The 27636-nt window shown below is 40.8% G+C and overlaps 1 long non-coding RNA gene across 1 annotated transcript; it reads right to left on the minus strand.

The window, feature by feature from the left end:
* Positions 1 to 2657: 2657 nt before the first annotated feature.
* Gm51784 lies at positions 2658 to 25867 on the minus strand. Its single transcript, XR_003948952.1, has 3 exons — positions 25532 to 25867; positions 7285 to 7388; positions 2658 to 3618 (listed from the first exon to the last, which is right to left on the minus strand). It is a non-coding gene; the product is annotated as a predicted gene, 51784 (long non-coding RNA).
* Positions 25868 to 27636: the final 1769 nt, after the last annotated feature.

Below are 27636 nucleotides of genomic sequence, written 5' to 3' on the forward strand. Positions count from 1 at the left end.
CTCAGTGGGTTTTCTCAGCCAAAAAATGTCCCTATCACATTCTTCTGGGTCTGGAGATATGGGTTGTTTTTCAGTGAGAATCAAGTTTGTTTTCACCCGTAGGTATAACTGAAATCTTCCTCTCTTCCCCTTTCCAATGATTAAATCCCAACTAAAACAGAAGAATAAAAATTTATCTGGCAAGTGTCTCTCTGGCACTGCCCTTGAGAAAAAGAGGCAGAAGGAAGTGGAGTCATTTTTAATTAGCAACCTGCTTACTGCTCAGCTGCTGGTTCTTGCAGTAAGAACTGGAATGAAACAGACATCTTTATCCATCCTTTTTGGGTTTTCTCTCAACTACCCCTCCCTCTCCACTACATCTTCTATATCCTAACATGCAACAAAATGTGGCGGTGTTTTCTTTTTGCATGAAATCAATACCATGATTCACACACAAATGCTAAGCAAAACTTGGTATGTAATTGTAGGAGTAATTTTTTTATGAGCCAGACTCCTAAGTGCCTGCCAGCCAGTGGCATTATCTTCCTGTTAAGTGTTCCATATTCTTTCCTCCCTCTTTTCTATGTACCTCCTAATATTGATATGCTTCTACTAGCTGAAGATCCCATTTGCATTTTTCAGCAGCTCTCAGTGTAGAAAGCACATCAAAGGGTCTGATGCCCTGCCTCTGTATCTTTCTTCTCAGCACCTGAACTCTTTCCTCCCAGATGCCCACTGAAACGACACTGGGTGGGAAGAAGAAGATAATGTGTGAGAATCTGGATTTTGAACCTATACCAAAAGACATGTGAAGGCTGGAATTACCCTTTCATAATTCAGTCTATTAATCAATTAACCAGCAGCACTTAGCAGATATCACAGTCTTCCTTTCTGTCTTCTATCAAGGACTTTGATAACCATGAAACTAAAAATAAATTTTAAGGAAAATGTACTGGTACAGATAAAGTAAAAGTGATTTGTGAACAGTCGTGTACTTGATGAAATTTAGAATCACCATGGAAACAAATCCCCAGGCATATCTGTGAGGGATTATGTATTTTAGGTTAACTGATGTGAGAAAACTCAACCTAAATGGGGGTGTTACCATACCATAGGCTGGGGTCCTGCTCTGGCAGCCTTCAGAGTGTAGATCTAGAAATGTGAACCATTAACCCTTTCCTTCAATAAGTGATTTCTGTTAGGTATTATGTCACAACAATATAGCAAGTATTAAACAATATCATAGGGCCCACAAAGTAAGATAAGTTTACAGAAGAGGAGGGGCAGGTAGTGGCCTGGAAGCTGGGTAAAATTTACCTGAGGTTAGGCAAGGAAAATTTTTTCTAGAAGAGAGGAGGGTTGTTTATTTCTAATGATTGTATACTTAGATACATGTTTTCCAATGATCTTGTCACTTACTGGTATGCACAGCCTTTAGGTGACTCCCTGAGGCTTCCCGATTGCAATTAAATCAGGGATAGTAGCCTGGGGAAGTAAGATCATAGAGGAACAGGAGAAGAAACGGAGGCTTTATTTTGTCCAAATTGAAATACTCCTCCATGGATGTGGTCAGGAAGTTCAGAAGGCTCAGGAAGTTCATGAAACTTACAATATCCATGAGGCTCTCCTCAAGGAATTACACACAGTAAACTATGCTGGGAGAAGAAACTGTTGAGTGGACTTTCCCATATGTTATACAAGGAGCTTCAGGGAAGCAGCTTTCATGAATCATCCCCCAGACTGGCCTGGGACATTTTGGTGATGCAGCTGTCATTGAGTTGTCCATGCTCCTGTACTTAACCTTTCTCCCCTGCACTCCTATAAGGGATCCCAGTAAATCCACTGGCTCACCAAGCTTGACTTATGTGGAGTCTTTTTTTTTTTTTTTTTTTTTGGTCTGTCTTTGGAGCACTACTAATATTAAATAGATATTTGTTCATGCCTCCCATGGAAAACTGATGCTGCAGCTAAGCAAGAGAAGGTAGCACAGACTGGGATATCTTGGGCACATTAACATTTGCATAACATAAACTCATCCAGCACATACTCAAAGAAATACATGCTTAAAAGTATACGGATGTGCTACATGCATACAGCCTTCTAGCCCCATTTTATTTGTAAGCCATGAAGTAGTTTTTTGGGGAATTGGGAGGCTACTTTGATAAATAAACAATATTTTAAAACAAATTTAATGCTTGAACAATCTATCATATTGTTTTGCCACACTGTACTTAAAGACTCTCAATTATTTATCCTATTTATATAATTTCCAATTACTCTTCCCTACAAACACTACTGTGATAAATATCCTTTACTATTAATCTGTAATAACATTCTATTAATTTTAAGACATAATCCTAGAAATAGAATTATAAAGTCAACACTTTAAGACTTTGTATATACAATTCTTAATTACTTTTCAGAAATAATATACCCATTCTTATTTCCAGAAGTAGTTTTTAAAAAGTTGATCTCATTAAAACTACATTACTCAATTTTATTTGTAATTTCATTTATATTTTACACTTTAAAAGGAATATATTATTTTTTCTACATATCAAATATGTATAAAAAACCTTATGATAATTTATTAAAATTTTAAAGCATGAAGAAGCATGTTAAAACACATGGTACAAGTTTAAAAGAGTGTTGGAACACTCTTAAATTATATGAAGCTGCATGGGAAGATTTCTGAGATTTTGTGAGGAAACTCCAAGTAAGCAAGACAAGAGTCTTATAATTTCTGTTTCTCTATAACATGGGTTGTCCCTGGAATGTGCTTTCATGCCCCTCCCAGGTATAGCAAGTTTACATCATATTATCATTACAACTGGCTAGTATTTGTTTATATGTCTCTATGGAGAAACATGATTTTGCTGAGAGCAGCCTGTGCTTGTGACTGTACACTTTACTCAGGTGACTCTTCTTAACCCTAAGAGTATAAATTGTCTGTTGCACTGAATAAAGTTGGCTGTGTCATGAGACTTTTCTCTGCCTCATTTGTAGGCCCTGTTCTCCCATGTTCATGCTGTCAACTTGCAAAGTAAACAGAGAGATTCTAAAGTGCTAAGTACCTTCAGAGCTTCTGTCCAAAGTACACAAGGTAGGCCAAGGCCTCCCAAATTACTTCTTCCAAAAGTAAACACAACACTTGGTTTATGTGAGCTATTGCTTTTATAACTTTGCTACACACTTGATTAATTTTATATGTAGTTGAATCTAATCTATAATTTCAGTAGGCTGCTTTGTCTATAAATATTATCAAACTATGTTTTTAAGGCAACTAGAAGGGTTTTATTTGTTTTGCTTGTTTTGTTTTGTTTGAGACAGAGTCTTTCTGCGTAATCCTGGCTATCTTGAAACTTTGACCAAGCTGTCTTAGAATTTTGAAATCCACCTGTGTCTGCCTTCCGAGTACTGGGATTAAAGGCATATGCCATCACAACCTGTCAAACTTGCATTTTTTAACTCGTTTATTTCACTCTTGTGTAATATATTATGTATTAATGTATTTCAGCTTACCTATTCTCCACTTGATGGGTTTAATGGGTTGTTTCTAGCCTAGTGTTCATGGGAAGAAGTCTGTTTGCCTCCTGAGTAAGATTTTCTTCCAGAGAGGTTTATAATCCAATGTGGGTCCTGGGGAGACACAAAGTTATCCAGTAGTTTCCAGGAAATAGTCAGGGTCCAAAAAATAGGTTTAGAAGTCATTGATTTATCCATATGCATTTCCCAAAGTGAACCCTTCTATCATCTCAAGTGTCTTGATTCCAACTCCACTAGCACTATGAATCTAGTATGTAAATCCCCCAAGACAGCAATCAAAAGGATGCTTCAAATCTTAAGATCCTGTTAAGGAAGCAAATGGCCTCAACAGGTGAAAAAGAAATAATTTTTCAAGTCAGATGCTTTCTAGTTGTTATGCACACACCCAAGTTCTCAGTGGTTAGATTATTAAAAATAATTTATGATGATGAAACCATCAATCACTAAGTGATATTCTGGTGTATAACTGGGACTGAATTTAAAGAATTAAAGGTTCTTGTTAAAGCTGCTTTTGACCTCTGTGTAATTTAGAGAAACAGGATTTTTAATTAAAAATTGATTAAATTATTATTAAATAATTATTAAAACAATAAATTGGAATACAGTTGATGCTTTTTGTGCTTTCTTCTAGCCTAGGTATTTAATAATAGTAATAGTAATAGGTATATAAATAAATTGAAAATAACTCTTTATTCATATCTACAAGTTATACATTTTTCAGTAGTATTTAAGTTTTCCAAGTTAGTAATAAGCTAACAAAACATATAACTTTCTCATCTTGTTTTGATCTTTTACATATGATTAATAGCTATAGTAGTAACTCAGTCTAGAAGGATTTTATAAATATATTAAGAGTCAAATATGAACAACCATGACCCTGGAACATAGATTTAAAGAACCCTGAATGACACATTCCCCAAGGAAGAAATTGTTCATCCTTAGAAGCAAAAGGTCATACAGAAAATCTTTGAAGAATTCGATTTATGCACATAATTTTTCTCTAAAGATGTATGATAGAGTAACCAATTAAAGACTTGAAGCAGAAAACTATTGAAATTACCTATGAAGTCATGGAATTAAAACTACAGATTTGAAGAATAAAAGGGTAACTAAAACCTTAAATTGTTAAAAAGAGCTTGAATGTGAGTTTGCCTTTTTTGTTTTTTAAATCTCAAGTCAACCACAGGTAAAGATATTCAGATATTCCTTACTTACAGTAAAATTTCAATGAAAAGTTTAGATGACTATGGAAAGAATTTCAGAATTGGGGTACACACAGGTATAAATATTTGTCAACCACTATTTCTGAAGAACACATAGTCAGGAAGGACTTTGTATTAAAAGTACCTGTTATGCTTATTTCTAAATAATGCTTAAAAGTGGTCTGTCAACTGTGAGCCATACCACAACCACAACCCCATTGGCTGTGCATTCCCCTCAAATATTTGGGAATGCTGGAGGTTTTCATTGTTGCCAAGCTAGTGGGTGTGAAATGGCTGTTCATTGTGATTTTAATTTGCATTTTCCTGAATTAATGAGGTTGGGCATATTTTCATGTTTATTATCATTCAACATTACCATTATTTACTTTTAAGCTTTACTAATTTGATTTACAGAAAGTGATGCTTCGTTTGCATTTCTTTGATAACTAATAGGGTTAATACTTTTCATATGCTTATTAGGCTTTTTTTAATGTGAATTGTCCATTCATGTGATGCCTATTTGCTATTGGGACTTTTGGACTTTCTTATGAATTCAGAGGAGCTCTGCTAAGGCCTACCACTTGTCACACTCATTGTGTGTCCATCTCCGATGATCTGTGCTTCCTTGTGTGATACCACAGTTCTTTTAATATAAGTCTGAATGGGATTTGCTGGCGTTTACTTTAGATTTTCTAGTCAATATTTACAAGTCAGATGCCATCAGGGTTCTGCTGGGCTAGTTTGTTTTGTTTAGTGGAGTGATGCTCTGTCAAGCCTGAGTATTCTGGTAATGCTCATTCTTATGAACCCAGAAGATTTCTTCTTTCTTCTGGGAACACTACAGATTGATTATACATTGTGGAAAATACTGGAACAACTGGCAGGAAACAACTGCAGCATAACTTATAACTGATTTTTGGATAGAGAATAATCTTTACATCTAGTTACTGTGTCTTCTTTCTTTCCTTTTCTTTTTGAGCCACATTTAGTATATATACAATATGCAGTAAGTCAGCTAAGAACTTAAAATTCATCACCACAGGTGTGAATAGTTTGAGTTGTAAGATGCTCTCTGTACTGGCTGATTTTGCTTTCTTCTTATTCTTCCAGACATTGGGTACTTTTACTTAGAAATTAGAATTTTCAGATTCCAAAAAATTTAAAAGTTTATCATTCTTAAATAAATGAGTGTATATATTATAAATTTACTTTTATTTTATTTATGGTCATTTTTTTCCTCTTGGGTTCATTTCTATTTTATTATGTCAATGGCTTGGCATACTCTTTGCCCTTGGTTTTTTTGTTTGTTTGTTTTGTTTTTTTGTTTTTTGGGTTTTTTTTGTATAGAATAGAGTTTATTCAGGGCATAGGGAGGGGAGTTAAGAGGGTAGTAGAGGCAGAGAAAAGAGAAAGGCAGAGAAAGGGAGTAGAGAAGTAGAGGCTAGCCATGGCCACGTGGACAGAGGTGGGGAAGGGAATTCGGGGGAAGGGGGGGATCAAGAGGGCAAGAGAGCTCTTGATGGTTTATTTAAGATCATTTTACATTCTGGCCAACTCCTACTATTTTCTATGTGTTTAGAGGAAAGCTGGATACTGTTTTTTCCCAGGTATTTTGACTACCACACACTTGCCATGTCTTGTCCTTCTACTGGGAATGCCCTTCTCCCTGCCCTGCTCTCAGAAGCACCTCCATGCTAACACTTTTTTTCATTGCTAACAAAATGCTCAAAAAGCATTTTGACAAAATCAAGTGAAAACAGGAGGCTTATTTATTTGGTTGGCAGTGGAAAGGTACAGTCAAATATGACCCAATAGTAAAGGCAGTGGGAGCTTGAAGCAGCTGGTCACACTGCATTCACATTTGGAAAGCAAACAAAGGTGAATGCTCATAGTTAGCTAGCTTTCTCTCTCTCTCTCTCTCTCTCTCTCTCTCTCTCTCTCTCTCTCTCTTTTTTATGCAGTCTGAGAACTGAGCTCATGAGATGGCGTCATCCATATTTAGGGTTGATCCTTTCATCTCCATTAACTCAATCTGGTAACCCCCTCATACACTTTCCTAGAATTTTGTCTTCTATGTGATTCTTGATTCTGTCAGGCTGACAATTAGTACATTATAACACTGTGTAAGACACTGAAACAAAGGGTAAACCTATGTCAAACTGGTTATTTCACCAAAATTTTTTCAGTGTGTTTTGGGAATGATTGACTGAGTGTTGGCTATAATCAATATTAGATATTAGGATTCTTTGTCCTATCACTGACCTCTGAGGAGTCAAGTTGAGTGAAGACAGAGATGCATCTGGTTCGATTCATCCTATCATCCTAGGGTATTATGCTGACCTCATACTGTCTGAGACAGATCACAGTAGAAAGCAATGTGGTGTCCTAAAGTCCTCACAGAGACACACTGTCACAAAGATTTTATAGCTCCCAGTGCTGTAGCATTTTCTCAAGTCTTCCTCTAGTTCCACTCCCTCTCTGATCATCACCATGACAACACTCATTTCATTAATAATGGAGACTTTAAAGATGGGGGTAGACCTCTCCCAGGACTCACCTCCTGCTTTGCCTTTCCACCAAGCAATTCTGATTCCAGACACTTCTCTTTGAGCTTTCCAAGTCATCATAATTTTGCATATCAGAGAGGAGGCTGGTTAGACACTGTAGGTGGTGAAAATACATGATTTAGACAGAATTTCCTAGAGCAATTAGCTGGCTCAACCCATTTAAGAAATGAAAGCCACTATAAAAATACTAAACCACTCAAATGTGAAGATCCACATGTGACCCTTAGCTTTGACACAGAGGAAAGGGAAGAGACAGACAGAAAGATTTTGTAGACTGTCTTCACAAATCATTCAATGTCAGTAACCAGGAACAGGGTAAAAAGTACTTGTGGAATGAACTGGTCACAGCAACTTCACTAAATTTATATCCTGGGAGCCCTGGAACTCTTCTTTGTTTAGACTATGCCAGTTTTAAAAGTCAAATTGTAATGCAACTTAAAAATATTTATTGGATTAATTTACTAGACTAAAAAATCCCAGCTCGAGTCCCTGTCAGTTGTGAAAATTTGGGCTTAACACATTTCCTTTAAACCATTATTTTCTTTAGCAAAATAGAGCTGTATTTTATACTGAAAACAGAAGTTAATATATAGAATATGTTGTCAAAAAATGTTGTAAGATAAAGACTACAATATTTGCCACCATCACAGTCATTAATGTGATCATCAGCATCATAGAGAGGTTTGAGGAATCCAAAGTGGATTAAAGGTCCTCAGGTCATACACACACACACACACCACCACCACCCCTCCAAGGTGCTCAGTCAGAAACATCAGGCCTGCTGACAACAAGAGCAATCAGAAGTGAGTCCAGGATCCAACAGCCCAGATTAATTTAAGGTTAGGATTATAAGGAGTTGAAGAAATTTATAACAAGATTTTAAAAATGAACTTCAGCCTTCGGCCTAGAAGAATGTAGAGGCAAATCAGAGCAGCTGAGTATGTGTGTGTCTGTGTGTGTCTGTGTCTATATGTGAGCATGCATGCAGCTTCTCTGGGAAGGATCTCACATTGGATACATATCCATTCCACTTTCCCCTTCTTGGGGTCCTGGGACCATGAGATGAATAGAAGCCATACAGAACCAAGCTGTATATCCCTGTAGCTTCCAACAACAGAGACCCTCTCTACTTGGCCCAAGTCAGTAGAGCTGGCTCCAGGTTTTCCTTCTTTCATTTCATATCACCTAGTACGTACTTTACATGGGGAATAGTCTTTCCTGCTAAGATGCTTCTTTTGCTTTGCTTTCTATTCTGGTTCCCCTGCTATCTCAATTTAGTCCCTTTCTGACATGCCTGATTTAATTCAGCACCTTCCATATAGATGTCCCTGTCTCCAGAATCTGTGTAGTCTAATACATCCAGCAGAACTTCCAGGAAAATCTTCAGAAGGCAAAATTTCTATTCCTGTATCCCTATCCCAGGTGGATCTAGATTCTCCTATCTCCACAGACCCACTCCTTGTTTCTCTTCAAAACAACCTTCCTCCACACCAAGCATTGTCTTTTCATTCCCTTGATCTGAAAGTTTCTCCCTTCTTCTGTTCATCCATGCTTTTGATTGTTCTTCAAGCATTAGCTTAAAGTAGCACCCTTCTGTATGCCTCTACTGAAACAGAACTTACTCATGTTTAGCCTGGATATGTGTGGGATAAACCATGAGTCTCAAATCCTTTCATGGTGCCCAAGAATTTACTGCTGAGTTTGATCTTGATCTTTACATGGTACCAGCTGTGAAATACAGCTTCATGGCACAATAGTTCTCACTTGGTGATGTGTTAGTTTATAAATATTGTGGCTTCCTTTCAACCTCTCTCTGGATAAAAATTTCCTTAGGCAGTAACTCTAGTTCCTATTTGCAGCTGCTCTGATCATATATGCATAACAGCATATACAGCCGGCATGCAGAACATATAGTCTAATGCTTACATGGCCCCAGGAAAACTGACCTTTCTATCAGAAAAATAAATAGGAAATAACCTCAGTAGTCAACCTTATAAATACATTATGGAATATCCTTACTATATAAGGATATTCAGGCTGTAAACATTTTTGAATGATTGTCAAATGACATGAAAAAATCTCACTAAATAAACTAGATTTATATCAAATTTGATACAAACATAACTCGAAAATTCAATATAAATGTGAAATAGAAACAAGGAAGGAAGATGGGGGAAGTCAGAGAGGAAGTACAAGGGTAAGGATAGAATTAGGGAAAAGAGAAAAGGAGAAAAGGAAGGGACAAAGGAAAGACAGAAGGAAGGAAGGGAGGGAGGGAGAGAGGGAGAATGAGAAAGAGGGAGAGTCAGGAAAGGAAGGAAAGGAAGGGGGAGGGGAGGGGAGGGGAGGGGAGGGGAGGGGAGGGGAGGGAAGGGAAGGGAAGGGAAGGGAAGGGAAGGGAAGGGAAGGGAAGGGAAGGGAAGGGAAGGGAAGGGAAGGGAAGGGAAGGGAAGGGAAGGGAAGGAAGTTGGGGTTCAGGAACTAACATAAGATGAAACAAACATAAACTAGGTGGTCTCTGAGTAGCTCCCTGTTATTTTTTGGGTTCACTTTCTTACTTTTTTAAAAAGATTTTCTATCTTCAGATCTTCTGAAATCTTGCATTGCTCATGAGCATAAACATCAAGCACAATACATATTAAAACGAAGATCAGGCAATAGATACTTAGTGGGTACAGTGCTTACTATGTGTGAAAACTTGAGTTTTTATCCCCAGTATTCAGGTAGAAAGCAAAGCATAGCTGCACATGGTGTTTTACAACCCCAGCATTCCAGGGTTAAAAGCAGACATATCTGGAACTTGCTAGCATCCTAGCCTAATCAGTGGGTTGATTATGCAGTGAGAGACCCTGCCTCAAAGCTATAAAGCAGATCACAATAGAGAAAGACATTTGACATTTTCCTCTGGCCTCCACATGCCTGCATATGGGTATTCCTGCCCCTTACCCACTGCATATGAAGTCATACACCACATAGAGAGACTAATATTACTTAACAAAAGTCATATTTTTAAACACTGTTTTTAAAATTAGCACTTCAGAAGAAACAGTAGATACATGGTAGGGTAGAAAAACCATTGTCTGAAACAAACACAAACAACAAACACTTGCCATTCAGAAAATCTTTAGCAGAGAAATGTTTAGTGGTAGCAACCTGTCACCTACCAGGTAGAAGAAAATCTCTGATTTTCCATTTTGATGCCATCCCTTTGTCAGTGAGAAAGTCATGGTGTCTGGGCACACCAAAATAATGCTTTCATCATCAGCTCTGTTCCAATGCCAGTAGCTACTCAAGCCCAAGTCCCACTATCAACTATATCCCTGTTGTAATTCCATTTCTGTGGTGGTGACAGATTCCCTGACCATGAACTTTAGAAGTGAGAGGATTTATTTGGCTTACAATTGCAGGTTGCAGTCCATCACTGAAGGAGCTTGAAGACTGGCCTGTGAGCTATTCCATGTAGTGTCACCTTCAACTAAGGAACTCAATTCACTGCTAAAGTGTGACTGGAACCACAGAGATGCAGATGCTGTCTGGCAGGCTTATATTCAGCTAGATTTCTTCTAAAGACCAGGATTACTGCCTGCCTGAGCAGTGGTGCAGTTCACAATAGCCTGGACTTTTTTGTGTCAACTAACAATCAAGGCAATCCTCCAAAGATATACCCATAGGTCAATCTAATCTGGACAGTTCCTCAACTGTGGGTCTTAGATGACTCAAGACTGTGTCAAGTTGACAGTTAAAGCTATCCAGTACAATCCCCAATACCATCACTTCAGCCCCCTTTTCTGTCTCTACCATCCAGACTTCCTGTCACCTCCACATTACCAACCTACAAGCAAAGATAAGTCCTGAGGGCAGTGGTTTTTGACAACCCTTTCACAGGGGTCACCTAAGACCACTGGAAAACACATATATTTATATTATAATTCATAACAGTAGCAAAATTACAGTTATGAAGTAGCAACAAAAATAATTTTATAGTTAGGGGTCACCACAATATGAGGAACTATGTTAAAGGGTCACAGGACTAGGAAAGTTGAGAACCACTGCCTCAGGGTAAATTGGATGTGAGATGAGAATATGGGAAATCATTATATACTCCAAAGGTACTATACTAAAAATGTTAAAAAATAAACAGAGCTTTTGAAATATGCCCACATTGGTTCATAGTTAGTGGGGGTTGGCAGCATGTAGTCAGAAAAAGAGAGGGAAACTCTCAATGCTTCCTAAGCTGAAGAACTTTGTGCATTTGACCTTGGTATGCATTTTGCTCAAGGAGTCAAAAGTTCATATATAATCTTTAAGAGTCAGGAGATGACTGAATCTAGCATTATATCACTCAGTGTTTGCTTTAAACAAATGACATCCCAGTGTCAGCCATGGAGAATAGAAAGGGGAGACACAAGGGCAGACGAGAGAACAGGGTGAGTATACTTGTGTTTCTATGTGAGAACTACAGAATTTTAGCATGCCAGTAGTGCTATTCAATTATGCTTAGACTGTCACATATTTTCAAACACAAATTGAATAAGTCACTTTTGCCCAGCACCATAAGAGGCTCGTGTCTAAAAGAAAACACATCTGCATGGCATAGCAAAGGGGAGATTCTATCTTCAGTCCCTATTACAATTCAAGCAAACTGAGAAGGTAGAATGGGACTTCCAGAAGACAGGTAGTCAGGAAAGGGCAGATTTGAGCAGGGTAGGTGGAAGGAGATTTGGGCTAAGTATCTGCAGAGGGCCACCCAGGAGGACTAAGACAGCACAGTCATCTGTCCATTTTTCCAAATAGTAAGGGGGATACAGAAGTACCATCTTCTGTACAGGAACAGAAGTACAGGTGGTGGGTGATAGGACTACAAATTCATGCCTCAAACATTAATTGGGTATTTACTATATATTGATACATGTTGCTGTGGAGATTTTAAAATACAATAGTAAACAAGACTGGCAAAATAATTCTTTCTTAGAGACTATTCTAAAAAAAGATATGGAAAATACACAAATGTTCTATATTATATAATGCCAGGAATGGCATAACATCCAGGCTTGATAAGTAAACAGGATGTACCCACAATGCTGTAGTATACTCCATTTTAAGTGAATTAGTCATGAAAAGCCATTTTGAAGAGCTTCCATTTGCACAGATTTTTGAATAAAGGGTGTGGTTGGGGATCCATGCACTACTAGGGGAAAGAATGTCCTAAGTATTAATAACAGAACATGCAAACAAACATTCTACAGACAAACAAGCTCTGAATATTTTCAGTTTTAGTAGTAAGTGTTATAGAAGGAATGAGCAGGAAAGAGTAAAAGACCCCGAGAAAGCTAGAAGATCATAAGCAGGGACTGTGACTTTGAGTCCAACTTAATGGGAAGTGTGGAAGGGTTTCAATGATGTGATTATTATATGTTTGATGGAACATAGCCTTTTACAAATATAACTTCATGAAAAGTTACACCTCAGTAAAACAAATATGTGTCCAAGTTGTCTGTTCTCCATTTCTTCTTTCACTCTACAGGGTCAGTTTATAGTGGTCTACCCTTGCCTTGCTCAGACATGACCCACAAACTCTCCTCTTGTTTTCATCATGCACCTCTCATGTATAGCCTCAGAGCTTCTCTTGACTCCTAGATTGTTGTTTGTATATATATATATATACTTGGTCATAGTCTTTTTTGACCAACTGATAACAGAAGGTAATTAATAAATGCTTTTAATTTATATTCCTAATGTTCTTTGAGATCTTGGTGGGGATGTTACACATCCTTATGCTTCTTAATTTCTTCCCCCATTGGGCATGTCTCTGCCTAACTTCATGTATTCACCTTGTATTCTTCTGTCTGATCACTTTTCTCAATGATTTCATGCTATGTTTCTTAGGCAAATTATAAAGTAGATATAGGCTATGATGTTGTGATTATTCCATTTATATATAAGAAAAATAGGTTAAATGGGCTGGCTGTACATGGTCATAATAAAGTGGAAAAAAAATGGACCTAAACTCAGATGTTTCCATCATGATGGTAACAACTCTACTATGCTTCCCAATGCTCAGAATTGAATAGGTGAGAGCATCTAATGTGTGGATGACCCTTCTTCTACACTCCAAATGAAACTTCATCAGATTTGCAGGAAGAAGCAAGGCACTGTGTACATGCCATCCCATCTGATTTGTGATTCAGGGGAGCATCTTCCTGTTAAAGAAAAAGCCATTGATCACCAATGACTGAAGAAGCTTGAAGTAGGCTACTGCTTCCTCAGTAATAATACATACCATCCCCAAGTCTACAGATGAACTTAAGAGCCCACCCTTCAGGAGGTTAGTAAAGAGTTCCACTTGCTAGGAATGTAGGCTTGTGGGGTAACTCCTGCCAGATAGCTCTTTAGAAATATAGTTGGGTTGGTAATATCCCCTAACTCAGTGCCACCAGGGCAGGAGCTGGACAGAATTCTCTTCATCTGTTATCTTCCCAGCCATGGATAAATATGACTGTCCATTAATAGTTGTTAGACAGTTCAGTCAGTGCAGTTATGAAATCAAGAATGAGGGCTCAAAACAAGTTTGTGTCATTTGAAAATAAAGCTTCCGTTGAATGCCTGAGTGAAGACTCCTTAAAGAGGTGACGAAAAGCCACTTTAATGTTGAAGATATTCCAGGAAGAGTATAACATAGAATGAGACAGGTGGAATGACAAACAAGGCACTGTGTGTATACCATCCCACCATGATACTATGAGTGAAAAGGATAAACTGAGTTGTGACTCAACCCAAGTGAGGCTACAAGGAAAGAACTTCCAAGACCAGAAAAGCATTGAAGCAGACCCCTAAATGCAGAGTGAGGGAGAATTAAGACTGGTTTTGATTGAATAATGACATGACAATAATAGAAAGAAGGCAGCAGGAGCTTGAGGAAGAGACATCATCACTGTAGATAACCATTATCTTATCTAAAAAGCACACCCACAAAGACTAATTAAAATGTGGTTCAGATGAGATCAAATCTGAAACATCTTTCCATCACTGTGACAAAAATATCTGAGATAGTCAATGTATAAGAATGAAAGATACTTTAGCTTATAGTGTGAGTCCAGGATCACTTGGCTTTGTCACTTTGGAATTATGGTGAGGCAAAGTATCATGACAGAGAGTTCCTGATGGACCAAATCAGATAGCCTTGTAGCAGATAGGATGCAGGGAAAGAGAAAAGAGGGAAGGGGTTGGGTGTTATATTGCCTTCCTAATATCTTCCTTGTGGCTCCTATTAGAACATTTTGTTGCTATTAGGAACCCTGAGAAATCCACTTTAAGAGCTAATTGTTTATTTTAGCTCATGGCTCCAGAGTTTTGAGTCCTTAGTCATGTTTATTCTGGACTGATGATGACACAGGTAGTCATGGTAGGAGAAGCACATAGAAAAGGCAACACTTTATATGAAGAGAGAAGAGGAGAGTTCTAGAATAAGATACAACTCCCAGTGACACACCCAGTGCCATACATCTATCTAGGCCCCACTTAGTTCCCAGAACATTTTTTAAAGGTACATCTACAGGTTTCACCAATCAGGAAGGGTATATGGAAGGGAGAGAATGGGGAAATGATGTAATTATATTATGCTCTTAAAAGGTAGTGTGTCATGTATGCATATGTGTGTGTGTGTGTGTGTCTATATATTGCCATTGGCTAGGAACCATGCCTTCATGCCTTTAGTAACAAGCCCCACAGAGGAACAATACATGTTCAAACTGTAAGTCTTCCCATTACTGCCACAGGATGATGAGAATCTCAATACAGCCTAACAGTGAAATTAGCAGGTGGAACTAGCTCAGCACTGCAGCCCACTCATGAACACCCACTTCTCTTAGATTATTGGTTGTGAGCCTATCCTTTAACAGTTGAGTCAATGCTCCAGCCCAAACACCCACTTCTCTCTTGCTCTTTGCTTTTCCTCATAGCCCGGAGGTCTATGAGGGCTTTAACTTCACACTGTCATTGTATAGAGGAGATTCACATACAACCTATCTAGCTGTTGGAAGTTAGGGACTGAATCGTAAGCTTCTTATCCCTCTGTGCCAAATGATATTCTAGTTAGTATAGGTATAGTATCTACTGGGTTTTTACTTTTATAGAAACAAATCCCAGAATGTAAAACAGATTATCACTTTGCTTGAGTTCAATGCCATTCAAAGCAGAAATGCCAGATTCAAAGCACCTACTTTCCAGTACCTTCATCTGCAGTCTTCTAACCACAGATGGTTGTCAGGCTTCCCTGTACCCTCAGCCCTCAGTTTCTGCTCATAATCAGCATTGGCTCTCCATCTTCCCACTCCAATTGCTAGCCTTAGGCAGTTGAGACATAGGAGCCTTGCAATTAAATTCTCCCCTCCAGCCAAACTGACCCCAAATCATAGTTATGAAATTTCTCAGGTTTATTGATTGCCTTGTTTTTATTTCTCTGTTTGCTGTAGTCACACAGGACCCTCTCATGCAGGTTGCTTTGCTGGGTTCCGGACAGCATTTACCTTGGGGCATAGAAGCCTCACTGGCCAAAAAGTAACTTAGCCTTTTGTCCTCCCAGATCTACAGGTCACTTTGACCACAGTAGCAGGTCTATTGCTGCCCGTGGGTGGGTCAAACCCCTGCTAACAAGAGAAACAGCCAAGACAGAACCTCATTCCACTCCCACCACACTGCCATAGTTATCATTGTGCTGACCTCAGCCTTTTTTGCAGGACTTTTTCACCTGAAAGACTAGCTCCTACTAGCTTCCCTCTCCTTGGTACAGCTCAGTGTGAACCTGTTCCATGTTGTCTGCAGGTTGGATCCTTGGGTCCTTACGTGTAATTCTACAGTGGACAAAGCAGTTCTTTCTTTCAAGCAGTATTCAGGTTAGTGGGAAACAGGATAAACAGATAGCAAAGCAGGGGTAGAGTATTAGAAAGGAGATCATGAAATATAAGGGATAGGGAAGGTCTTAGGTGCTGTCAAGGAAGGGAAAGCCTCTCAGACACGGGGTAGACTTGTCTAGGTATGATAATCTAGGAGCCCAGCACTCAGGCCAAGCCCAAAGCATTTTTAGAAGCCCATGAAAATTTATTTTCACTCAGAAGAATAGATGAGTATCATACAACTAAATACCCAACAATGAATTTAGTCTGTGTTTCAGGAGTCTTTATACCAACACAGTTATAAAAATCTATACTTTGGTTTTTTCATTTATTTGTTTGTTTGTTTTTGTTTGGAACAAAAAAAAAAAAACCTCCATAAAAGCAATATGGCTGAGGCCAGTGAAGTTACAGTAGTCCTAGATAGGGGAGACAGCTTTGGGTAGATCTTTGTGCTAGTAGAAGAAGCAGAGACCCTCCTGTGCATATATGCTTGCTGAAGCATATATATTCTAAACTCAGGGGTGCAAGGGAAAAGTTAGGTGTCTGGAAGCAGTGAAGTGTTGGGTGAGGAAGTGGGTAGGCTGTGATGGAGTTGTGTCTGCTTTGTTGAGAACATGAAATTCATCCCATAAGGGCATCTCCAGACCTTACCCTTATAGGCAAAGATTTCCCTCTTGTGGAGTATTTCCTTAGTCTAGAGAACCACTATGGGCTGAACAGACTGGCATACTATTTCTTATATAGAGGCAGCTGTTCAAACTTTTAGTTTCTAGTGAGCTGGGAGGTTTGGAGAAGGACTTCAGCTGCCTCATTTCCAGAATCTTGAAAAGGCTGCTGATAACCAATCCTACTTTCACCTCTGTTTATACAGAGCCCAGGGATCTTCTCCCAGTGACCATTTGCAAGCATAAAGTAAAGGCAGGATAAAGGAAGAGGAGGAAAGTTCATTATGCAGGATTATAAGAGCCCTCCCCCATGCATGTGTCACTTAAATTCACTGTGAGGGTATTCATTAGTTTGCCCCATTATTTAGAAATGTGCTTCAAAGGCCCCTCAAGCAGCAGTGTGCCATCACATTGTTTAAACATATGATTTGCTAAATCACCACCCTTAGGGGGCTGGAGCTCTGGGGTTATTGCCTAGAAGCAGACACAACAACTTGGGGGTCACCCTGCTGTGAGACTGTCTCAGTTACTCTACACTCAGCATTGATGACTAATAAGGACCAGTTTTTGAAAGGCAAGGTCAAAAGGAGGACTAAGTGTCTCCTGAAGCAAGCAGAGGGCCTGCAAATTTTCTGTTGGCAGACATTACTGAGGAGAGAACTCATTGTTTTCAAGGAGCTAAGAAGACAAAGCCTGGCCTATCCTAGACTAGAATTAAATGAAGCCCTCTTTATCAGGATAACTCTTCAGTAAGTTGAATCTTATACAGAGATGCATTAAGTATCAGCAGTGAACTTTATCCCAAAGATGCTTTTAGACACCTGCCCCCTGGGTAAGCTAATGGGTTTATTTACAATTATTTAAATTGTAGAATAGAAATGCTTATGGCAAGACACTGATTATAGAAAATCAAACTCCCATACATTCATTGATTTGAGAAGAAAATACGAATAATGAGGAGAAAGGTTTCAAACTTTAAGAAATCCATTTATGCAAATCCATCAAGATATCTAATGAGAGATCAGTCTCCTCCTATACTTTACACAGCAACTGTCAGCTCTTGGCTGCTTCTTGTTCCCTTATCCCACAAGGTACTGCCCCCAACAATGCAAACCACTTTATATACTCCATGTACATTGTTTCTAGGAAGCCAAAGATGAACCCGTGGAAACATGCATAAAGACGCCATGGTACTAAGTAGCCAGATGCCTCTTCCTAAGCTGTGATGAACTGGGTGGTCCACAGGTGGTAGATGCTGTGTTTGGGAGGAAGTCTCTGCCAACTCTGATAACAGAACCAACCTGAGATGATTCCCTTCTCAGAATTCCCTTTTCAGCTTTTGCCACTACAGATGCTCTGTGTGCAGACTGTAGCTCTTGGACATAACAATTACTTACCTCTGTTAATCCCCTAGATGTTATCAGCCACTAAATCCAAGCTCTTCTTCCCTGATAATTATGACTCAGCCTTGATCTGTTCTTCCTACTACCCTGTATTATCCATGTTCCCTAAAGTTGAATTTGTTCAGTTTCTTTTCATGCCACAGTGGACAAACCACAGGACAGTTCAGACTGAGCTCTTTCCACTGCAATCACTCCCTTCTCATGGTTCCTCTCCAGCCTGAAGCTCCCTCTGCCCTTTCACTATCTCAGAGGCCACAGCTATCCTGTGAGCATCACTGCAGACTAGAGGAGAGACATCTGCAGAAGAGCAAGCCATGCACAGTTTAGTCTAAATTCAGATTTCAAAAACAGCCTCTGAAGAAAAGGCAGGAAGAGTTGGTTTCTACTAACTGCACAGGGAGCTCTGCTCTAGGTCAGGGAATGCAGTTCAGCTCTTTCAAACACACCTTCTGTGTCACTTCAAGGAGAGCCTGGCACTGCAGTCTGAACTTTCCATGGATTTTCTGGGTCAAAGGAAGTCTTTGTATCAAAAGTGTGTCTACATCTCTACCACATGGTCGGAGAAAAGAAAACCCACATGTATGACAATGTTCTTCTGAGGTGTCCCAGCTCTATTATTTGTTTGTTTGTTTGTTTGTTTGTTTGTTTGTTTGTTTAATGAAATTAAAAGTTTAAACACCTTTGGACCAATTTAATGAAGATACCAAGTTCAAAGAAAAATCTGGGGGTCTCTCAAGAAGATAAGTTGTGAGCATATTCAATATCCCTCCCAAATGTGAGGTCAGTGAGCATCTTAGGGGGCAGGGTTCCAGGCTATCTCAGGGGTGAAGGAAAGTTCCAGGCTATCTTATTAAAAGTGGAAAGTCGCCATTCACCTCCTTCTGCTAGGAAAGAAAATCTCTCTTTCCTTGCACAACCTTACTCTGCTTTCCTGAAAGAACACTAACTAGACCTGAGCTGGACTCCCAGTATCCTGCTAAATAATCCTTGGCTGGTTATTCTCTCCTTTGGCCAGTATTTGTGTCCACAAACAAAGGAAGTTGATGCCAGATCTTCTAATGTAGATTCCATAGTGCTATGACCTTGGCTACTAGGATGTTCTTTGTAAAGCTTGGCTGTTGGGGAGCTCTGAGACTAGCAAAGAGAGTATCTCCAGAAGGTCTCTGGATTAGCCCACAGTGGTGCATAAGCTAGGCCAACAGATTACTGACTTCTAATTTTAGATCCTATGAGGGACTAGGAGAAGCACAGTATTTTCTCTGCTAATAAAAGAAGAAAAGATTTGTTCCCCAGCCCCTCATCAATCCTAGCATGTTTTATATAAATGCCCTAGAAAGCACATACTTTTCCTTCTTGCCAAAACTGGCTGTGCTCCTGGCTGGGGCTGGGGAACAGAGGAAGAATTACGAGTGTGGCTGAGAGCTCTGATGTGCATGGAGCCAAAGCTGCTCTGCATATCAGTAACGTGTAATGACAGCCTCCCATCTGTTCTCTAGAACTCTTCAACACAGGCTTCATCAGAGTGGAAATCTGGAAGGAGATGAATACAGAAGGATCTTCAGAAGCCACACATGAGCTTCAGTGTACCTGCAAAAAGGATCCAACGTGGGCTAGTGGTGGGGAGGCGGCTGGCTGTGGAGCCCAGAGGAATAGCACCAGGGGCCTAGGAAATAGAGCAAGGGCTGGTGATGCAGCACAGCTGGCAAAGGTCTCTTCTTTTAATGTGGCCTAAAAGTCTCAAGCATTGCATGCTATGAAATGTCAGCTCTGAGAGAGAGTTTCCCAAGCCCCATCACCACTACGAGACACTGGATTTTCCCAGTGTCCATTACAGTACAGAATGTTCCCAAAGCTGGAGCTGTAAGTCTGATCAGTGGGTGCACAGTCCCACTTTGTTGTAGATGCTGACCCCTTACAAAGAGATAGGCAGAGAGAAGCCATGATGTCTGGGCAGTATATTCCCTAAACTGGTTGTGTTTAAGGAATAAAGAAATGGAGGAAACCTCAGTCCTTTAAGGTTCAGAACTTGATACATATAAGTTCCCAGGAGTCCTAAAGAAACAATGACCAGTGTCAGGGCATGCAATTTGCCACGTTCATTCTGGGCAGTCCCTTGCTGAGCACCCAGGTTCCAGCATCATTTACTACCTATTCCTCGAAAGAAAGCCCACAGTTGCTGGTATTTGCCTCAGGCAACTGATTAGCCAGCAAGAAAACTTATTAAGCTTCCTCCCACCCCTGCCCAGCTCCCCTAGTGAAACCTCCCCTGTAGGGACAGAAGGGGACGTTTCCATGGATTTGATAAATGCTATTGGGAATCTTTTATTCACAGGCTCAGAGTAAAAGAGGTGGGAGAGCAGCCCATTACTTAAGTTGCTGAGCTAGACACATGACCTGTGAGAAGCTGAGAGAAAGCCAATCACAGCCAAGGAGTCCTTCCTGGCTACAGGCTTCAAATCCCTGCTCCTCAAGTTAATTCATGGGTCTCCCCAGCTTCTTCCTCTACCTCAGAAGCATGGTCCAACTAGTCCTTCCCATGTGCTCTCTTCCAAATTTTGACCACTGGAGTTGACTGCCAAGCTAAGTAAATTTAGTATTTATCTAGCACTTGAAGCCATTGCCAAACATCTGTCTAAAGGAGTCTCCGAAGAAGTAAACATGTGAAAGAGGTCTTCACTCATGATTTCATTTGTAAGTTTGGAGTACTCTGTATCCCAGGTACACTGTAGGGATATAGATGAAAGAGCAAGGTGCTCCTGCTATTTCACGGGAGAGGGCAAGCATATGTTCATGAGGTTACTGAAGAAGAAACCTAATGTGAGGTAAAACAGGGTGGTAAGAAGACAAACTGAAAAGTGTTGCTATGGAAATTAATGCTTAGGGGCTTGACTTTGTCCAGAAGGGCTTGGAAGAGAGTATCTTTGGTAACCTTGCAGGATATCAGAGCCTTGACTAAAGCAAAGGGATGGGGGAGGCAAAGAAAATAAACAGGATAAAGGCCTGTGGCTTTCATCATTATCCTGTGTCCTACCCTCTGGAATTTCACTGCAATCATGTGGCTGCAGAAGAGATTTCTGAAGACCATGACCACTGATCTATGGAAGGCCCAAGACCCAAAGGGCAGAATCCTAGGAGACCCAGTAATTGTGGCCTCATGACCTGGCCTCAGGGTATCATCTGGCAGCCTATAAGAAATGCCTGATTCAAACACACTGCATCAGAACCTGCATTTAACAGAGCCCCAGGATTTGCATGCATATTCAACTCTGAACATAGAACAGGACCACAGACTGCTTCCCCTACCCCTAGGCAAGATTTTTGCTCTCTCCCTCATCAGAGCGTAGACAGCTGTCTGCAGTCAGACCTGGACAGGCATTTTTAGAAGCCAACAGAAAACATATCCTGCAGGACCTGCAGGTGCCTTCATCCTATCCATGACTTCAGTATTTGTTCTGGCAGCCATCTCACTGGCACCAAGAGGAGAGTTTAACTCTGGAAGGAGAGTCTGGGCCTCAACTTCCATAGGCCAGCTATTCTGCACAACCTCTCTTCTGTATTCAGGACCAGCCAAAAGGTCAGAGCAGGCAGAAATAGGTTTAAATGTATGATTTGGCTATGTTTCCTTCTTGCTGAGTGACCTTGGGCAAGTCATCAGTCCTCTGCACCTTGATTTTCCTATCATAAAACATGCATGCTGTGTGATCGATGCAACACCTAAAGCACAAAGAGAGTGTGAAAAAAAAGTGAGCCGGCGCATTAGCAGCAAAGCTGGGGCCCTGACAGTCCCTAGTGAGAGCCAGTGAGTTTCTTTGTCCTTTTGTGTTTCCGTATTGATCTGTAAAATGGAAATAAATGTCACTGGAGAACCTCAAGTTAATATTTGAAAAGTGCATAGCAAAAATTTCCAGCATATTGTGAGCATAACATAAGCGTTTGGTATACAAATAAAAACAAAGCACCCAGCAAAGCAATGAGTCAAAAGCAAATAACCAGTGAAGGTTTGTAGCTTTTACACTTGAAAGTAGGTATGATAAAAGCAAGTTGAAGAAGAGAGGAGAGGGAGGAGGGGAGAAGAAGAGACCCAAAGTAGACACACATGCCTGCTTGTTCTCTACTTTGGTGGCTGAAGTTGAGAAAGCTGGGCTCTAGCCTTCTAAAGTGGGCCCATGAGTAGTGAGATAGGAAGGCAAGGTCTCAGGAGGTGTTGTAGGGCAGGACAAGATACACAACCTAGAAGCCATGAATCACTGGAAACATTGCTGACATCTGTGAGGCAGCATAATTTTTATGGAATTGTAATATTCCTGGGGCAGGAGTCTGACTCGTCATGTCAGAAGAGAAGAAGGAGCCATACTTTCTGGGTCACTCATGGCAAAATTGCTGTCTAGTAGCAGAGGCAGAGAGGCAATTCCAACTTCATCCTTAACTTCTGCCTCATCTCTAAAAAGTCAGGTACACAGGCTTAAGAGATCCTACACTGTCTACTGATAGTATCTTCCTGTGCCTCGAATCTCACTTGTCCCCAACCTGGCCCACTTTACCATCCCCAGCAGACACATGTGTCAATAGCACCTTTTCATTGTATTGAGATATGTCAGTGGATCCTATTTCTCACCGGTTCAAGTTGAAACCATAGTGCAGAGCTTCTTGAAGCACTTGCGTAGGGTGGGGGAGCAGCTGCTTCCTTTTCAGAGCTTGCTAGTGTTCAGGCTGTAGGCTACTGATGTGGTGCATCTTATCTTGCTTTGTCTTCTCTTGTCACATCAGCTCAAATGGGTAGCTCAACAGGGTCAAGTGATTTGATTTAACTATTGCCATCACCTAATGAGCTGCTGATTTGGAAGCAGCTGATCTGAGTTTACAGATTAAGATTTGGGTCATGAGACAGACTACTACTCCCAATGTTTGGTAATAGATATTGCGAAAATTAGAAGTAGTGTGAGGGGAGGTTGTGCCAGAGAGATGGCTAGTTAGCAAAGTGCTTATCACGCAAGCATGAAGATCACATTTTGATCCTGAAAAAATTTGCCATAGTTAGTACATGCTTAAAATCCCAGATCTGGGGACACAGAGGCAGACAGGCGTCTAAAAGCTTGCTGGGTAGCCAGTTTAGACTAATTGACGAACTCCAGGTCAATGAGAAACCTATTCTCATAGGACATAGAGGCCATGAGGAATGTCACCTGAAGTTAGACTTGCTTTATGGTCAAGCATGACCTCTTTCTGCCTTTACCTTCCAGGTAGAGGATCACAGGCCTATGTATGGTTTATGTAGTCCTGTGATGGAACTCAGGGCTTGCACATACTAAAAATTTATTAATATTTTAAAAATAAACAATGAAACATCTTGAAGGAGAGGAAAATCATCACACAAGCTTGGGAAATTCTACATTAAATGAAAGTCTCCTCAATTTGCAGTGTTTCAGAGTCCTAACATGTTCATAGAAATGATATATATTTCTCCTTTCCTTCCAGGCTTGGTCAGCCCTTCATGACCTAAGTCAAGCCTCGCCCCACCACAATGCCTCTGTTGCATAGTGCAGGGCTCTCTGTGGTCTGCTCTGTCTAACCCCATCTCATTTGAGATCTTACTCAGGTATTATGTGATAAGATGCTATCACTACTCATTGATTCACTGACAGTGGCCTTGAAGTCTCAATGAGCTATGGAATTCTCTTAAAACAAGAAGCCTGTGGCATGCTTCTGACCCTTCATGGGATTCTTACACTAAATATGAAACACAGTCAGCCCTTGGTGTCTGTGAGGAAGTGGGTTCTGAGACCTGGGATAATAAAAAATCTTGTAGGTACTCAAGTCCCTGGTACAAAATAGTGCAATTGTTTGCCTGCAGCTTCCACACAGCCTCCCACACACTTAAATCATCTCTACTTTACTATTAACTCCTAATACCATATAAATGCCATGAAATACTTGTCACACTTATTGTTCAGGGAATAATGACAAAAAAAGCACCTATAAATGCCTGCTGAAAATGCAGCTGCTTTTGTTCAACACTGACAAGCTGTGTTTGGTGGGATCCTTGGGTTTAAAACCCACAGACACAGAGGCCCAACTATTTTTCTTATTAAAACTAAGTGAAAACTTGCTTATGAGACAGAAATTGGGGCTTCCCTTCTGTGTGCCTGCCTGCCAGGCCCAAAAATGCAAGATGGGTGGAAAAATAGTCCTGGTTCTCATTTTGGACTTGTTTCTCTGCCTTGGGTTACAATATTCTGCTCCAAGAAATGTCTTCAGGCATGTCTGGCTCAGGAATCTTTTGGGTTTTGTGCATGTTTGTGTGTGGTTATGCATGCATTGTGTGTGTGCAGATAAGTGCATGCTCATTCATGCATACCTTGTGTGTGTGTGTGTATATGCTCACTCATGAAATGGGTGTGTTTGTGCTGGTGTGTGTGTGTGCTCACTCATGCATTGTGGGTATGTATGCTCCTGTGCGTGCACACCTGCCCATGGAAATCTGAAGTCAACCTTAGGTGTTGTCCCTTTTGTGCTATCTACTTTTTTTTGAGAGAGAGAGAGAGAGAGAGAGAGAGAGAGAAGAGAGAGATGGTTTGTCACTGGTCTGGAACTCTCTGATTCTTCAAGGGTAACTAATGATTCCCAGGAATATCCTTTTCTCTTGTCAATCATCCCTAGGAGTCCTTCTGTGTTTACCTCCCTGGTACTAGAAGCTCAAGTGTTCACCATGTTGCCCAGGTTTTGTGTGTGAGTTCTGTAGATCGGACTCATGCTTATAAGACAAGTGCTTACTAACTGATCTCCTGCCTTTTAGAATGCTGCAGTGACTACTGTTTTACCAGAGCAAGCCTTGCACGAACATGAATTGAGCAGCAGCCAACCCTGTTTCCCACCCTCACCTCCACTGACTGGGGAAGGTGCACACTGGGCTTCCAACTCTCCAGTGCAAATACCCGCAGCTTCCTGGATTTCTGATCACTTGTACTCCTTCTCCATCCTTGAGGTTCAAGTGTTTTAGGCTGCAAACAAAGCCAAGGAGGCCTGTGTCTGAAACTTCCTGTCAGTTTGACTGTCTCCAAAACACAACACAACACAACACAACACAACACAAGCAAAACCAAACTGACTAAAACACAGAGTAAATTATTTCCCTTTCCTATGTGAGAGTAGAGAACAAAACAATCACATACCAGACATACATCTTCAGGTTTTGTTTTTGTCAGCAATAATCTCTCATAACTGCTGGAAGAACAGCACTGCTTCCTTTGATGTGTACCAACAGACCTCATTTTGACTTACCTTCAGCTGAACTTCACCCTTGTTTGGGCTTCCTGAAGCACACAGTACCCAGAGATGAGCAAGAACAGGGTGATGACATGTCTTGTTGCTAGCTGTGCCCTCTTCCCCAGTCTCTGCTCTTTCCCATTCAACTCTAGTGACCCACAGTGTGTTGGAAGTCAGGCAGGGCACCACTTGGTGATGGGTAGCAGAGCTGGCTGTTAGGAAGTAGCAGCTCAGTCAGGACACAGGTGGGCAGCTCTCAGACAGACTCCTAAGGTGACAATCTGGCCTCCAGGAGACTGACCTAACAGAAGGCTTCTGTTGTAGTTCAGAGCTGCTAGATTCTGAGTAGGTTAGAAGGAAAAACAAAGGTCTGTTATTGCATCCGGTGCCAGTCTCTTCCTGCACCTGCCCAGTTAGGGGTTTTGGCTACAAACAAAACCAAGGAAGCCTCATCAAGTTGTATATAAGCTGACAGTAGGGCTTGCTGTGACAGGCAGGGGACTCTGGCGCCAAGGAAGGACTCCTCTGAGAATATTGGACATTTACAGGGTGGTTCTCATAGCCACTGTGAGCTTACACAGTGGTTCACAGGGACTTTTCTAAAAGCCTTTGTATGGGCTTTTGATTAAACAGGCTGGCTGGACGTGTAATAGCTCTGACCCTCTCCATCCCTGGAAGGATTTTGCTGCAGGCAACTCGAGCTGCCCAAATCTGCAGAGCACGAGTTACACATTCCACAAAATTATTCCATAAATCCTGAAATGGGCTTTGAAAAAAAATCGAGAAAAACAAAGCAAATCAAGATGAATAAATATTAATGAATCTGCTCTGTGGTGAGAGGAGTGTGAGGCAGAGCTAATGACTGTCAACAGATAACATCGCCTTGAATATTTCATGGAGCAGTGGTGGTGGACCTGAGAGCCAGGGTCATTCACCTCTGTGTGCAGGGGCAGCACCTGAAAATCTGCTAGGCTGTGGGGGAGGAACATTCTTTGAACAGGAGGCTAAGTTTTTTAGCAAACTAGTGAGCTAGTATGTTGTGTATAGTAACAAGACTCAATTTTCTGAGCAATGGTGCATAGTGTCTGAGTCATCTCTACCAAGCAACTATTAGTATATACACTCCCCTCTCTCCTGAAGGTATTGAGGTGGAAGAAAATGATGAAAGTATAAGGGGACTTTATTATATCAGAAAGAGGAAGGTCAAGAAGTGGGAAAGGACCAAAAGAAGATAATGGGGTAAATATAATCAGACTACACATGTATGAAAATGTTGTACTAAAATTGTTATTATGTATAATTAATATATGCTAATCAAGTTTTCAAAATGAAAGTAAGTGAGACACTCACTGTATATGTGGTAAATTGCAGAGTTAGGAGTCAAACCCTCAACTCCGGACTCAAATCCTGGTACTCCTGTTTCTCCCATGTTATTTTCTGAGGATCAGGCCACATTTTCATAGCTGGATATAGACCCTCCATTGACTTGGCACAAGGCTCCCTGCTTCACACATAGTAGGTGTTCAATAAATCAATAAATAGTTGAATCAGATTGAGTTTCCTGCCAGGAGAAGAAAATAGCTTTGGCCTCTCCCAGGTAGGTGGGAATCCATGAGACAAATCATTCCCCCAGGGACAGAAAGCCATGCTGCCTAACCTCCTGGGAAGACAGGGCAGCACCACCCTGCCTATTATCACTGCTACTGTCACCAGGCTGCCAGGCCTGGAGTGGCTGATATAGAAGTGAAAAGCCTGGGACAGTAAGTGGCTCTTCAGTGACAGCCCCACTTCAGCGCCTTCTCTTTCAAGGGGAGTCCCCTAGGGGCTGCCAATCATATACCTTTTTCCCCAACCACAAAATTCACTTAAAACATTCTTTTAAATTATCAAATGGAAGAACAGGCACAGACTTTCATCAGCCCTCTGATGGATCCCCACCCAGACAGCTAAAACGTTCCACCTGTCTCCAGTCCTCGAAAATACCAGGTTTAAGCTCTGTAAGCACCCCCTCGGAATAGTCACCATTAATGACCCTAGCAGCACCCTGATTTCTGAATATATCTGAGACAGCAAGACAAAAGGGAGGCTGGGGCAGGGTCAGCAGGGGGCAGGTGAGCAGT

The sequence above is a fragment of the Mus musculus genome, chromosome 1, assembly GCF_000001635.26.
Source record: "Mus musculus strain C57BL/6J chromosome 1, GRCm38.p6 C57BL/6J".
Taxonomy (NCBI): Eukaryota; Metazoa; Chordata; class Mammalia; order Rodentia; family Muridae; genus Mus; species Mus musculus.